This window comes from Cibotium barometz, chromosome 19 (genome assembly GCF_041138505.1).
Source record: "Cibotium barometz isolate CiBa-2024 chromosome 19, ASM4113850v1, whole genome shotgun sequence".
Taxonomy (NCBI): Eukaryota; Viridiplantae; Streptophyta; class Polypodiopsida; order Cyatheales; family Cibotiaceae; genus Cibotium; species Cibotium barometz.
Genome location: NC_141064.1, coordinates 30,555,650 through 30,570,828, shown reverse-complemented (window position 1 = coordinate 30,570,828; position 15,179 = coordinate 30,555,650). Strand labels below are relative to the sequence as shown.

Genomic DNA, 15,179 nt, shown 5'->3' with positions numbered 1-15,179 from the left:
AGCAGAGCATAGGTCTGGAGCATTGCCTGATGCTCAAGAGGGGGGTAGCACCTCCGCTCCCTTGTTACAGATAGGCTCAGTTGTTATCTAGGAGTCGCTTGGTGACATCTTTGTATTCACCCGAAGGTACTGAGGCTGATAGTACATCTGCTTATGGGACTTCTATGATCTTGTGTTCTAGACACATGAGATGATGGTTGAGTATGGTTCACAGTCGCGCGCACCTTGAACTATAACTGCAACTATGGATAACTCTATGGAGGGCATAAGTCTTGTGAGCAGTCCTAGAGTTGGTTTGGTTCATGGATATATGGATCGAACTCTGTTTGTGCATGTATGCATTCACTTTTTGAGGTAGAGGTATTTTTGTATTCTGGTGCCATTGGATCCTGGTACCATTGAGAATACATTGGGAAATACTCTGCATTGTGTCGTGTGCTGCATGTATGTTGGTATGATACATCAAGTGCTTCATTATGTTCATGGATGAACCACTGGGTGTGACTCCTGCGGGATGGCCATGAGACATATGTGGGAAGTACTTAGTGGATGTAGTGTTTGGATGCATTGAATGCTTTCATATGCTCATGTTGTACCATCAATCGTGGGTCCTGCGGGATGTCCATGGGCGTAAGGCTTGCGAGCAGCCCTTAGACTGTTATTTTGGAGTAGGGAGAGCATTTTGAGGAGCATATTGTTTGCGAATGCATATGTGTGTCATATGTAGAATGATGCATGGTTTTGTTTTTGGCTAACACAGTTAACGTGTTTCCATCTGGCTTTAGACTTTTGCTGCAGGTTCTGAAAGAACAAGCAAGAGGTGTTTGTCACTTTGGCGTGACAGTGTGGCCTATTGTGCATGATGATTGTTTTATCACCCAGATGCATTGGAGGGCCATTGCTTTTGTCGTATGGGGAGTCTTTGCTCATAAGATGCCTTACTGTGCCATTGAGTGCAATCGAGGACGCTTGCCATTTTTCAAGAGGGGGGTATGTCACGACCTTGTGTTTTTCTCTGGACAGTATACAGGTGTGCACGGGGACATGGTGGACAGTGTGAATGGCATCAGGTTGGAGTCAAAAAGTAAGCCCATGTGTGGACAACCCCAAGTGTGAAGGGGGCAAAGAAACTTTAATTTAAAAAGGTTTTATAACCTTTGATGGGCAAAAATTAAAGTTATAAAGGTTTTAAAACCTTGGGAGGCCCCTAGGAAATTTATAGAGACTACTCCACTTTTGGAGGCCCACGTCTCTCTCTTCTCCCTCTCTCTAGCTTTTTGGGGAGGTGTGCAAGGAAGCTGCATGGAAGAGAAGGAAAACATGGTCGTCAGACTGCATATGTGGGCTGCTGTCATGGCCCTGTGAGAATGGAACAGCACAAGTGTGGGCATGGTGGTTGCAGAGTCTGAATATTTTATGATTCACATGGGGGGTGCCCGGACAGAGTTTAAGATGTGTGGACATCCCTAGGTGTGAAGGGGGGAACTAGAAACATTAAACTTTAATGTTTATTAAAGTTTGCCCCTAGGCCTTAGTGGCCCTAGGGAACTTTTAAAGTTTGGGGCCCTAGGGATTATTTTGGGGAAGAGGGCCACTTTTGGAGTGTTTCTGTCTCCTCTCTCTCTCTCTTCCCTTTTGGGAGTCGTGGAGCAAAAGTGAACACAAGCGTGGAAAAGCTGTGGAAGGAGGAGGCGGCTGCTGGAGATTGTTTGCTGCTGTTTTCTCTGTGCAAACCAGCCGTACAGCCTTGTACGGACAGGCTGCAGGCTTTTTCTTGGTCCACGCTACACACAGGAGCTGCTGCAGGTTCTCTTCTCTGCTGGACTGGCTGCGCACAGACTCTGCACAGGCTGTACCAGCAAGTACACAGCCAGTACAATACTGTACGACTGCCGTACAGTGTACGGACAGTCAGGTACAGCAAGTACAGCTACAGGCGGCGTTGGACAGGTTGCTGGACAGGTCTGATTACGCTGATTCAGGCAGGTACAAGAGTGGACAGCAGGCTGCGTGTGCAAGTACAACTCCTGGCACGTATCCCGAGGTAGTACAGACGGGTACGGGGCTGTTTTTCAGATCTGTACTTTCAAAGACAGCATAGAGGTGAACACAAGGAGGAAGGTACAGGCAAGTACGTGCATATGTGAAGCAGGGTTGTGGATACAAGTGCCTGCAAGTACAGTTTGGTACCGTTGTTTCCTCCAGTGCTGTTTCACGAGCTGAATTTGGTAAGCTCCGTTTCTGTTCATCTATCTCTCTTTCTACTGCTTGATGTCTGTTGTAGATATGAGTTATCTGGCCCCTTGTGAGAGGAGGGGTATGGCAGATTGACAAGGGTTGAGACAGAGTTTGGACAGCATATGTATGTATGAGCTGAGATGTTGTATCATGCACTTGAGTTATGCCAGATGTATGCCCATGGCTGCCCTGCTTAGTGGTCTTGGCTGATCAGAGGGAGGCACAGTGTGTTATTGTGGAACACAGATCTGTGTGCATAGATCCTCTGTGCTAAGAGGTATTGTGGGCCGTCAGATTGGACATACAGGTGTAAACTCTTGGCTGATTTTTATTGTACTCAGCCATTCATATTATTTTAATTGAATAAAGAAATACCGCAAGGGGCGCCAAGCTTTGGGGCCAACAGGTGTCGCCTTGTTTTCAGATTTGGGCACTCTAGCTCCAATCTGTTTTGTTTTCACATCTAGACTACAAGTGGACGGGTGACTGCTAGTCTACCGCACTCTGGTTTCTATCAGAGGCCGGTTTCAAGGTTCCGTCCCCGGGACCAATCATCAACTTTCTGAAGGGGGTGAGCTCGTGGTTGCTTTGAAGAAAGCCATCGCTGAAAATTCAGCAAACATGTCTGATACAGAGGATGAGTACTTCTATCATGAAGAAGAAGAGCAAGAGACTTCTCTTGAGAGAGATGTATCTGAGGATATGTTTGCAGGAGAACAGGCTGCAGATGTTGAGCCTTATGAGGATGTAACACAGCCAGAAGATGTGCATGGTAAAGAGGATGATGATGCTCGGTTCAAAGATCGTTTGGCTAGTGTTATGGATACTTTTATGCAGCTCACACAGAGTGAGAGATTTGCTGAATTTATGAGATCTCGCACAGAGCCCCGCACAGAGCCCGAGAAAAAGCAGAAGAAGGTTCGTTCAAAGAATCTTCCACAGGGTCATAGTGGTGCCATCCCACAGGAACCATCTTTTGGCTAGTTTCCGAATATGCAGCATGCTTATGGTGCAAACTCTCAGAGTTCCTTCTATGGACAGCCACCTATTTCTCAGCAGAATATGCATCCAGGTTATTTTGGTGGTGGCTCGGTGTTCCAATCCATGACTGGGGGTTACCCTCAGGGAGGCATGGGTATGTATGGGCCTTTTGGAGCCAATTTTCAGCCTGGCATGCAAGGGAATATGTATGGTGGTATGTAGTCCGGTATGCAAGGAAATATGTTTGCAGGCATGCAACCTGGGATGCAAGGCAATATGTTTGGTGGTATGCAACCAGGTATGCATAATGGAATGTATGGAAACATGGCTTGAATGTATGGTGTGCCTGGTGTGGGAATGGGAAATGTTGACCCAATGATGGGTATGGATGTTGGGGGCAGCAATCTTACGAAACCACTTCCATATGATAATCTAACACCTATGGGAAAGGCGAAGGATTACAAGGTAGGGGGAGCTGCAGTGAAGTTTGACACATTCAGTGGGGCCAAGGATAAATTGAAAGCACTTACCTTTTTACAGCAGTTTGATGCTGCTTTTTCTGGTGGGAATTACACAGAATCCTCTAAGGTGAGGAAAGTTGCCACTTTTCTCAAGGGCAATGCTTTGTAGTGGTGGTCTACTCTTCTTTTGCAGGGCATAGCACCCACCACATGGGTCCAATTCAAACAGGTTTTCTCTTCCGTATGGCTCACATCTACATTTGAGGTGGATGTTATGACCGCATGGCACAAGCTGGATGCTTCAAAGTGTGATAGTTTGGAGGATTATAACAAGAAGTTTTGGGAAGCTCTACTCCCAGTGACTTCTTATCGTGCCGTGCCATTATCTGAGCAGGTAGAGAAGTATTGTTGTGGGCTGCCCAAAGAGGTACGAGATTATTGTATAAAGACAAGAGTAACGAACATGTCACAGATGATTGAAAATGCTATGACAGCTAATGCGTTACTCACAGGTGGTTCATCTGGGTTTAAAGGCAGTAAGAAATTGGGCAAGAAAGCTGAAAAATTTGGGCATGCTTCTCGTGATGCTAAAGGGTCTTCAGAGACAAAGTATAAGAAGTTGCCAATGCCCAAGAGGGCTTCTGAGGAAAGAGAGGCTTTGAGAGATGCTCAAAAGTGTTTTTACTGTACTGAAGAGGGGCATATGTCATTCAATTGTCCCAAAAGAAAGTCCCAAAAGGACCCTGACAATAAAGGAGAGCCCAAGCCAAAGAAACCAAAGCCTTCTACAGGCTTAGTTCCTGATCTTGTGGGGGAGCAGCTAGGTGGTGAAGCTACAGAGTTGTGCAGGGCATGGGGCAAAGTGAGAGATCAGAATGCTTTGATCTTCTTTGACACAGGTGCTAGAGCCAACTTCATTTTACTAGATTTGGCTGGCTGATTGGGGATTCGCGCAGAGGAGATGGGGCCGTTACATGAGGCAAATATGGCTTGTCCAGGGTATGCAGAACCCGTTACTCCTATCATTGGGAAGCTTCGGCTTCATTTGCAGGGTTATGTGGACAGCGAAGAGTTCTTCATCATGCCTTTGGATGGTTGTGATGTTTTGTTGGGGATGCCATGGTGCCACAGGGTACGTGCGGTGGTGGATACTTACAATAGGACAATTACTCTGACTCATAGAGGGAAAGAGCATGTATTGGATGTAAAACTCAAAGGGGAATCTGTTCCTATTGTATCTGCTTCGGCGATTTCATCAGTAATGAAAAAGCATCTTTCCGCGTACTTGATTTATGTAAAGGATGCACAGGATGATGAGTCTACGTCTAATTTGTCTATGTTAGATAAGGACAGGACTGATTTCTTAAGTGGGTTTCAAGACTGTTTTTTCGAGTCATTGCCAGGAGAATTACCTCCTGAGAGGCCAGAAAATCATGCCATAGATCTGATTCCTGGTAGTACTCCACCGAATAGACCGCCGTACCGTGTTAGTGCAGCCCAACAGGAAGAGATTATGAGTCAGGTGCAGGAGCTTTTGAATAAAGGGTTGATACAGCCTAGCTCATCACCCTTTTGCTCACCTGTGCTCTTGGTGCAGAAGAAGGATGGTTCTTGGCGCATGTGTATTGATTACAAGGCGCTGAACAAGAATACCATCAAGAATCGATTCCCCATACCGAGGATCGATGACATCTTGGACCGCTTACAGGGCTCCACAGTTTTTAGTCGTATTGACTTGAAAAGCGGGTATCATCAGATACGCATTAGACCCGAGGATGTGCATAAGACAGCATTCCGAACCACGTTTGGGTTGTATGAGTTCTTGGTTATGCCCTTTGGTTTGACGAATGCGCCTGCCACATTTAACAGGATGATGGACAGGATTTTCAGGCCTCATAGAGAGTTTGTGGGCACATTCTTTGATGATATGATTGTGCATTCACGAACTGAGGAAGAGCATAGAAGGCATTTGGCCATTGTGTTTGCAGAACTCAGAAACCATAGGTTGGTGGTTAATGGCAAGAAAAGTGAGTCTTTCTTGCAGGAGATACATTTCTTGGGGCATATTGTGTCTGTGCATGGAGTCCATATGGATCCAGCAAAGGTGGAAGCAATACTTAATTGGCCAGCTTTGAGGACCGTGCATGATGTACGCAGTTTTCTAGGATTGTGTTCCTATTACAGGCGTTACATACGGCACTTTGCTGAAATTTCTTCGCCTCTTCATGCTTTGACGAAGAAAGCAACTCCGTTTAGATGGGCTGATCGGGAAATTACAGCATTCAAAAAGCTCAAAGAAAAGCTTACTTCGGACCCAATATTAGTGTTACCGGACCTCCGAAAGGCTTTTGTTGTCCAGTGTGATGCATGTGGAAGTAGCATTGGTGCAGTTCTCATGCAAGAGGGACATGTGATAGCCTATGAGAGTAGAGTTTTGCAAGATGCTGAGAAGCATTTACAGGTGTATGAGAAAGAGATGTTGGCTGTAATTCACGCTCTTTCTATATGGAAACACTACTTGCTTGGGGCTGATTTTACTGTACAGACAGATCATCAGACCTTGCGCTATTTCCTCACGCAGACTAAGCTTTCAGAGAAGCATATGCGTTGGGCAAACTTTTTGTCAATGTTTCACTTCCAGATTGTGCATGTGGAAGGCAAAAAGAATGTAGTGGCAGATGCTTTGTCACGCAAGCCACAGGGCTCTACAGTTTCACTTGCTTATCATCATGAGCTTGATGAAATGAAAGAGCAGTATGCCCATGATGAGTACTTTGAAAGGTTGTATGATCAGATGTCTGAGGGTCAGCGGCATGAGCATTACACTCTCAGAGATGGGTTTTTATTAATGCATGGCAGACTGTGTGTTACCAGGCCATTGCGACTCAAGGTTATGATTGAAAGTCATGCACCACCGTATGCAGGTCATAGAGGTATTGACGCCACGGTCAAAGCAGTGGAGACTTCTTTTATTGGCCAACCTTGAGAAGAGATGTTGATGCCTTTGTGAGGCAATGCATCGTATGTCAGAAGGTAAAGTTTGACCGTCAGAAGACACCTAGGTTATTACAGCCTTTACCTATTCCGAATAGACCTTGGGAGAGCATTGCCATGGATTTTGTATTTGATCTTCCACGGACACAAACGGGAAATGATGGCATCTGGACTGTCATATGCAGGTTCAGTAAGCAGGCACATTTCATTCCCGTGCGGAAGACAATTAAAGTGGATCGTATAGTGAAGTTGTTCATGGCGAACATCTTCAAGTATCATGGCTTGCCTACGTCTATCATTAGTGACCGTGATCCACGGATGACGAGTTTGTTTTGGAGAGGGTTGTTCGACAACATGGGTACAACTCTCAAGTTTTCATCGTCATTTCATCCACAGACAGATGGTCAGTCAGAAGAGGCTAACTCTACAGTGTTGGATCTTCTCAAGTGTTATGTGTCAGAGCACAAGCAACAATGGGAAAAGTATCTTCCTTTGGTGGAGTTTGCATATAACAACACTGTACATAGCTCGACAGGCAAGGCGCCTTTTGAGATTGTAGAAGGAGGGAAGAAGGTACCACCCATTTTGCATACAAAGGATAAGATCTTTGAGGCTGATCAGTATGTGGAGAGCTTGGATGAAGCTTATCGGAGAGTTAAGTTGGCCCTCCAGAAAACTCAGCAGAAGCAAAAGAAAGCCGCAGACCGTCACAGACGTGATTTACAGTTTGCATTGGGTGATTGGTTTCTTTTGCGCTTTGAAAAGGCTAGACTCAAGAAGATGAAGGGTAAAGAGCGCTTATTCCCTAAGTTGAGTATGCGATATTATGGGCCTTTTCAGGTTTTGGAAAAGATTGGTGAGGTAACCTATCGTTTGAAGTTACCAGATCACTGGAGGATTCACAATGCTTTTCACGTGAGTCTTCTTAGACCTTTCCATGGGGATGTGCCGGAGGATGTATCAGATGAGGCTCAACCGGAAGTTGAGGAACTTGATGAGGTTCTGATTCCAGAGCAGATACTAGCACATAAAGAAAGGAAGGTACGAGGTAAAGTTTCCCGTTGCTATCTTGTGAAGTTCAAGAACTATTCACCGATGGATGCGAAGTGGATGGAGGAAGGTGACTTAACAGATTCATCTCAGGTTTTGCAGCTTTATCTCGATGCCTTTGAGTTAGAGCCGACTCTTATTGTGGCTCAGTCAGGTTCAGCAGAGCATGGGTCTGGAGCATTACCTGATGCTCAAGAGGGGGGTAGCACCTCCACTCCCTTAATACAGACAGGCTCAGATGACATCTAGAGGTCGCTTGGTGCAGATTTTCTCTCACCCGAAGGTACTGAGGCTGACAGTACATCTGTTTATGGGACTTCTATGATATATGTGTACTAGTCACATGGAGATTTTTGTGGATATGTATGGTTCACAGTGGTATACAACTTGGACTATTACTATGCCATTGGTTTGCAGTGAATGATGTTACATGTGCATGGCTTAGAGAGATTGGGACGCTGGTTTTGCCATATTGTATATTTCACTTTGGATATTTTGATGCATCACCAGAATGCAATCGAGGACGCTTGCCATTTTTCAAGAGGGGGGTATGTCATGGCCCTGTGAAAATGGAACAGCACAAGTGTGGGCATGGTGGTTGCAGAGTTAGAATATTTTATGATTCACATGGGGGGTGCCCGGACAGAGTTTAAGATGTGTGGACATCCCTAGGTGTGAAGGGGGGAACTAGAAACATTAAACTTTAATGTTTATTAAAGTTTGCCCCTAGGCCTTAGTGGCCCTAGGGAACTTTTAAAGTTTGGGGCCCTAGGGATTATTTTGGGGAAGAGGGCCACTTTTGGAGTGTTTCTCTCTCCTCTCTCTCTCTCTTCCCTTTTGGGAGTCGTGGAGCAAAAGTGAACACAAGCGTGGAAAAGCTGTGGAAGGAGGAGGCGACTGCTGGAGATTGTTTGCTGCTGTTTTCTCTGTGCAAACCAGCCGTACAGCCTTGTACGGACAGGCTGCAGGCTTTTTCTTGGTCCACGCTACACACAGGAGCTGCTGCAGGTTCTCTTCTCTGCTGGACTGGCTGCGCACAGACTCTGCACAGGCTGTACCAGCAAGTACACAGCCAGTACAATACTGTACGATTGCCGTACAGTGTACGGACAGTCAGGTACAGCAAGTACAGCTACAGGCGGCGTTGGACAGGTTGCTGGACAGGTCTGATTACGCTGATTCAGGCAGGTACAAGAGTGGACAGCAGGCTGCGTGTGCAAGTACAACTCCTGGCACGTATCCCGAGGTAGTATAGACGGGTACGGGGCTGTTTTTCAGATCTGTACTTTTAAAGACAGCATAGAGGTGAACACAAGGAGGAAGGTACAGGCAAGTACGTGCATATGTGAAGCAGGGTTGTGGATACAAGTACCTGCAAGTACAGTCTGGTACCGTTGTTTCCTCCAGTGCTGTTTCACGAGCTGAATTTGGTAAGCCCCGTTTCTGTTCATCTATCTCTCTTTCTACTGCTTGATGCAGATATGAGTTATCTGGCCCCTTGTGAGAGGAGGGGTATGGCAGATTGACAAGGGTTGAGACAGAGTTTGGACAGCATATGTATGTATGAGCTGAGATGTTGTATCATGCACTTGAGTTATGCCAGATGTATGCCCATGGCTGCCCTGCTTAGTGGTCTTGGCTGATCAGAGGGAGGCACAGTGTGTTATTGTGGAACACAGATCTGTGTGCATAGATCCTCTCAGCTCTGTGCTAAGAGGTATTGTGGGCCGTCAGATTGGACGTACAGGTGTAAACTCTTGGCTGATTTTTATTGTACTCAGCCATTCATATTATTTTAATTGAATAAAGAAATACCGCAAGGGGCGCCAAGCTTTGGGGCCAACAGGTGTCGCCTTGTTTTCAGATATGGGCACTCTAGCTCCAATCTGTTTTGTTTTCACATCTAGACTACAAGTGGACGGGTGACTGCTAGTCTACCGCACTCTGGTTTCTATCAGAGGCCGGTTTCAGCTGCTGGTTTTTAGCTGCAGTACAGTGTACGGCTGCTCTGCAGGTACAGTGTACAGCTGCTGCAGGTTTAGGCGATGGCTGTGGTGCAGGTGCAGACCTGAACAAACTGACGCAGGCGCAGATCTGTCCAGCAGATACACACGTGTGCAGCGTGTACTACTGCAGTCCTGTCCAGCAGGTACAGGTAGGGCAGTACAGTATTGTACCGCTGCTGGTGGCGCCTCATCTGGTACAGCCGGCGCATCACCAAGGTACATTGGTACGGCTGCTGTGCAGGTGTTGACCTGTACGGACAGGTGCAGGCGCATCGTACAGGCAGCAGTGTATCTCATAGGCGGCCAGGCGTGTGCTTTTAGGAGGACGGCGTGTTTTTGCAGAAAGGAGGGGCTGTTTTTCCTGGATTCTAAGGTGGCCAGGATTACAAAGGTGCACATGGTGCTGATCCTCCTTGCAACAGGGTTGTTTTGGGACAGTTTATGGGCTGTTTTTGGTTGGTTGCAAATTCAGCTATGTGCTTGGGTTTCCGGCTGCAAGTACAGGTCAATTGAAAGTGTTTCTTGGCATGGGAGTGATGCAAGCTCGCATGGCTGTGTGCTCATGGAGCAGATTGTTCTCTTCCTGCTAGAAAGGAACAGAGGGACCTATAGTCATGGGCATCTCTATGTTGCCAGATGTTTCATGAGGGAACAGGTAACTAGATGTATGCTGTTGTTGGCACTGTTGTTGAATGGTGCCATAAATGGTTCTGTATGGAAACAGGACAGAAGTTTCAAAAGGGAAACAGGCCCAAGGATTTCATGTGGAAACAGGTCGTAGGTTTCTCGAGGAAACATGTTTTTGGGTTTCTCCAGGAGATAGGTCACATGTAGGCAGAAGGTACAAGAATGGACACATGTTTGGTACAGCCTTGCTATTGATTGGGCAGGGGACAGGGAATCCATGACAGAGATGGATACAGAGATGGATAGTACCCTTGGAAAGTAGAGAGGGTTGGTACAGGTGTGTCGACTGTATGGTATGCTGTGCTGTGACATGAGATCTCTTTTGAGAGACAGTTTGGGAGTCTGTATTGTGATGCAGAAGCACTGGATGTGTCAAGGTGTGATGCTGTTCATAGTGTGAGAGGCTATGGATGGTTGTGGCAGCCCTGATCATGGGAGAAAGCTTTTGTATGCAGACTCAATGTGAGAGAGTCTTTTGATGTGAACAATGGCTGGACTTATTTGTGGATGCCGAGTGGACAAGAAGCCATGATGCAGATTCTTTGCAGGCTTCAGGAGTTCTACTATGACGGCTGAGTTCCCAGCCTTGTTGTAATCAAAGCTCTTATAATCAATTAAAGAAATGCCGCAAGGGGCGCTACTGCGTTTTGGGGCCAATCGGTGTCCGTGTACTGTTTGCAGGAGCACTCTAGCTCCCCCTGTTTGTTTTCCTTTTCTAGGTCCTCAATGACGTTGAAGTGTTTTATGTGCGAGTGTTTGTTTCACCGCCCGTCAGGCCGGTTTCACCTTCCATATCATTGGAGAATGCATAATGCCTTCCATGTGAGTTTATTGAAACCATATACGGGACCACTCCTAGAGGAAGCTGTATTGAAGGATCCACTAGAGGTAGAAGAGCAAGAAGAGATTTTGCAACGAGAATAGATTGTATTTCATTCTGTGAAAAAAAGAGGAAAGACAATGGTAAGAAAGTTCCTCTTGAAATTCAAGAATTATTCGCTATTTGATTCGAAATGGATGCCAAAGGAGTACTTCAAGGACTATCAAGAGATACTTAGAGCTTACGATGAAGCGGTTGGTCCAGATGTATTTGAAGTACAGTCATAGATGTCTTGTGAACAAAATAGATTCAAGAGGAAGGGTAGTCCTCTTCATTGTATATATATTGGCATGTAATTGATCATTATTTTGCTTATGTAATGGTTACTTGGACATGCTCTAGTTTGGGTTGGTTGCATACCAAATGACCCAAGAAGTGAGATTTGTATTTGGGTGGCAGTGATGCTAGATGACCCATTGGATGGCCTTTGTGCGAGATGCCTTGGATTTCACAATGGGACAGTCATAGTGACCAAATGGCTCAGATGATTGTGTTGGATTGGATAGTCGGGCAGTCAGTGCGACCAGATGGCCCAGATGACTATTTGACAGTTGGGCGGTCCGAGAGATGAGATGGCCTAGATGACTGTATTGATGAACACTCAGGCGATCCTAGTGACCAGATGGCCTAGATGGGTGGTTATGATTGACTAAGCGGTCTCCTTGGGGAGCAAGATAGCTCAGGAGCGGTTTTCGAAGAGACCAAATGCTCGACCTTGACCGGACAATCCATGAACAAGGGGATCTTTATATGTGCATTGCATACTGATGTATGTTTGAATATCTTTGACTGTGTGTTGTTTTTGATGCGTGGACAATGCTTGGATTTATGGCATGTGATAGTCCATTGGACTCCAGACTACCTAGCTAGTATCTGGAATACCCAGTAGACGCGAATGATGCATACCTATTTGTTGACTACTTTGTGTCTAGTTTTTACAGGAGGTAAGTATGGATTTATTTTATCCAACACATGTGACAGGTCGTAACGAAAAACCATCAAGGACAAAGCCGTTGGTCAAATAAAAGGCATTGAGATGTTGCCAGATGAGGAGATGACATCACAGATATGGGGATGTATAGATGCACAAGCTCACCAGATGGAGCTAGTACTTGGAACATATTTGTACACTTGTACTCTGTAGTTGAGGACAACTGTGATATAAGAGAAAGGGAATGTAACTATTTGGCCTTCCTAGCACTATTCACATGATGGGACCCTTGCCCGAACATTGGACTGTTGGAAGAAGGGCATGGGGACAAGGACCATAAGGTTTGCACATGGAAAAGCTCCAATTTTGGTCAAAAAGCAAAGAAAAGCAGAAAGTCAAATTGAGTTGACAACGAGCCAGGACATCATTGGCAAGAGGGGATTGAGCATAGCCAAAAAGCAAAAAGGTGCTTTTTCTAGGGCCAAAAAGCAAGGCCCTAAAGCCGGAAAAGCAAAGCACAAAGCACTTGAGAAAACCTCGCCTTATTTGAAAAGTATTTTATCATAAAAAGTGAAAAAGAGCAAAAGTAAAGTAAAAAGGTAAAGCAAAAGCTTGGCAAGCTTTTTGGCAAAAAGCAGGACCCCTCCCATAGGTATAAAATAAGCATGAACCTCTCATCATGATCATCACCGTTGAAGCGTGAGTTTTTTTCATCACTGCTGCCTCTATTGTACTGGATTGTACGGAACTCCGCCACCTGCTGGACTGTATGACCGCTGCTGTCCATAGTACTCCATACTGCCATGCCACCACCGCCTGGCTGTTGCCTCTTGCCGCCGCTTGATCTACACCGACTGAATTCTGCCGTACAACTGTTATGTGCCTGCTTCTTGTGCCGACTATTTGTTGTCTACGCTGCTGTTTTTACTGAATTGAGCGCCATCGGTGGTTGCCGTGGACCTATCGTGGTTCATACACATCTGTACAGCCTCTTGGGGCTGTTCTACTTCAGATTGGGCACCTAAATCTGTTGCTGAACTTCGATATGCCCGATATGCCTACCAGTGTTGGACCAGCCCCTCCTCATCTGTCAATGAAACTTGAAATGTAGAGGCAAAAAGAGTGGGTGATAAGAGGGCAGTCTTGTTTCATCCCAATAGTGCTGGAAATCTCCTACGATTTACCTCCTAGGGCTCTCACTCATTCGGTGATAGACTCATAGAGGGCAATGATGCTCCAAACTATGTCAGATGGGACTCCTATCTCTTGTAGATGTTGTAGGAGGCAGGCTCGGGGTATAGTATCAAAAGCTTTGCACAAAATCACAAAGCAAGAGTAAATCCTTTGATGTCGTGCTCTACCCTCCTTGATGATGACACAGAGAGTAGCTCTTCCGAAGCTTGCCTGTTCGGAAGGGCTCTGCATCCCTGTCTCTCTGCAAATGAAGTGAGCTCCACCTCTAGCACCGATCCATAGAGTTTGGCCAATGTGTGGCCAATCGTGATTGTCCTATAATTATTAGGATCCAGTGGATCTCCGGCTTTGAGGATGAGGGTAAAAGGGCTCTATTGAACATGTAGCCTAGTAGGGGCGCCAGGATATCATCGGCATGTGAGATGTATTCAACAGTGAGTACCTCGTGATTCTTGGCCCGCCCATTCCGTAGTCTACAGATGGCCTTGAGGACCATGCCCTTTGTGAATAAGGTGGAGGTGGTGAGGCTGGGCACTGGTGCTGGGGGTAGAGGTGGTTGACGGGGGATATGATAGAGAGAGTGTGCATAGGAGTGCCATGTGTCCAAGCAGGTGATAGGTGTGGGGGGGCGATATTCTCAGAGTTTCCTCCAGGCCTCTTTTCAATTCGTCCCTACGAGAAGAGTCGGTAAAATTCATCCTCTTTCCGAGCATAGAATTCCCATTTCAGTGGTCCACGCTTCACCATGCTTCCCGCCGCAGCACATGCCAGAGTGACAAAGGGATATGCAGCCTTGAACTTACTTGAGTGGCAATGCTTCCAGGCACATTTCAAGAAAACCTAGGACGAAGGGTTGGCTTTTTGACACCCTTGTCACACCAACCTTGATGTATGGAGCAGCCTTCTGGGGCTAGATTTATCCAATGAGAATTGGCAACGAGTTGAGAGGCCCTAGGTCATGATGTTCTCCTGTATCATCCGCATCAAACCATCACTCCCACACCACATTATCTAGGCAAAGTTTGTTGTAGCCGCGATGGTAGTGGATGCACTCTTCCAAACAGTCACACACCTCCATCGCATCAGTCACATGGATCCCCACAGGCACCCTAGGCTTGTCCTGGAGTCCTCCAAACAGCTAGCACTTGAGGGCCACCATGGAGTACGGTATGCCCGAGTTTCCACTTTGTTCTCAGGATATGGGCTCCGTATGGACTGCCTCCCACCTCTTCGGTACAGATTGGACTCCCCTTTTCTCCAATTTTCTCATGAGGACAGCAACTAGATTATCCGGTTAGATCTTCTCAGCCATCTACTGCACATGGATCACACCTTTGGATCTCCCACCAAAGATGCACTTCTACAGAGATCACTTCCTCATGCTCACGGATGATGGATTCATCCAGTAGCTGGGCTACCTGAGTGTTTCCATGTCCCATGCCATTCGGATTGCGATTGGCTAGATACAAGTTTCATCCCATCGCCTGAGAATGGGGACACGAAGAGCTAAGTTCGTCTTCAAAGCCGGGGAGCTCATATGGAGATCCAGGGAGGAGAGTATCTACAGATTATGCCACAGAGGTTGAGACAAAGGAGCATTACATATGTTGCTACCTATTATACTATGACATCCGTTGGACGTTTCACCCTTTGTTCCATGAGGGATTCATCCCATTCTGTAGGATCATTGACTTCCTGGACTAGCGTTGCCTAGGGCTCTTCTTGCCCGAGCTCCACAGACACAGGGACACTTTCTT

General features: G+C 46.3%; 1 long non-coding RNA gene across 1 annotated transcript in view; it reads left to right on the top strand.

Annotated features, from left to right (window-relative positions):
* The window catches only part of LOC147628440 (uncharacterized), a 57,246-nt gene that overhangs the window by 23,759 nt on the left and 18,308 nt on the right, over window positions 1-15,179 (top strand). The window lies entirely within an intron of this gene.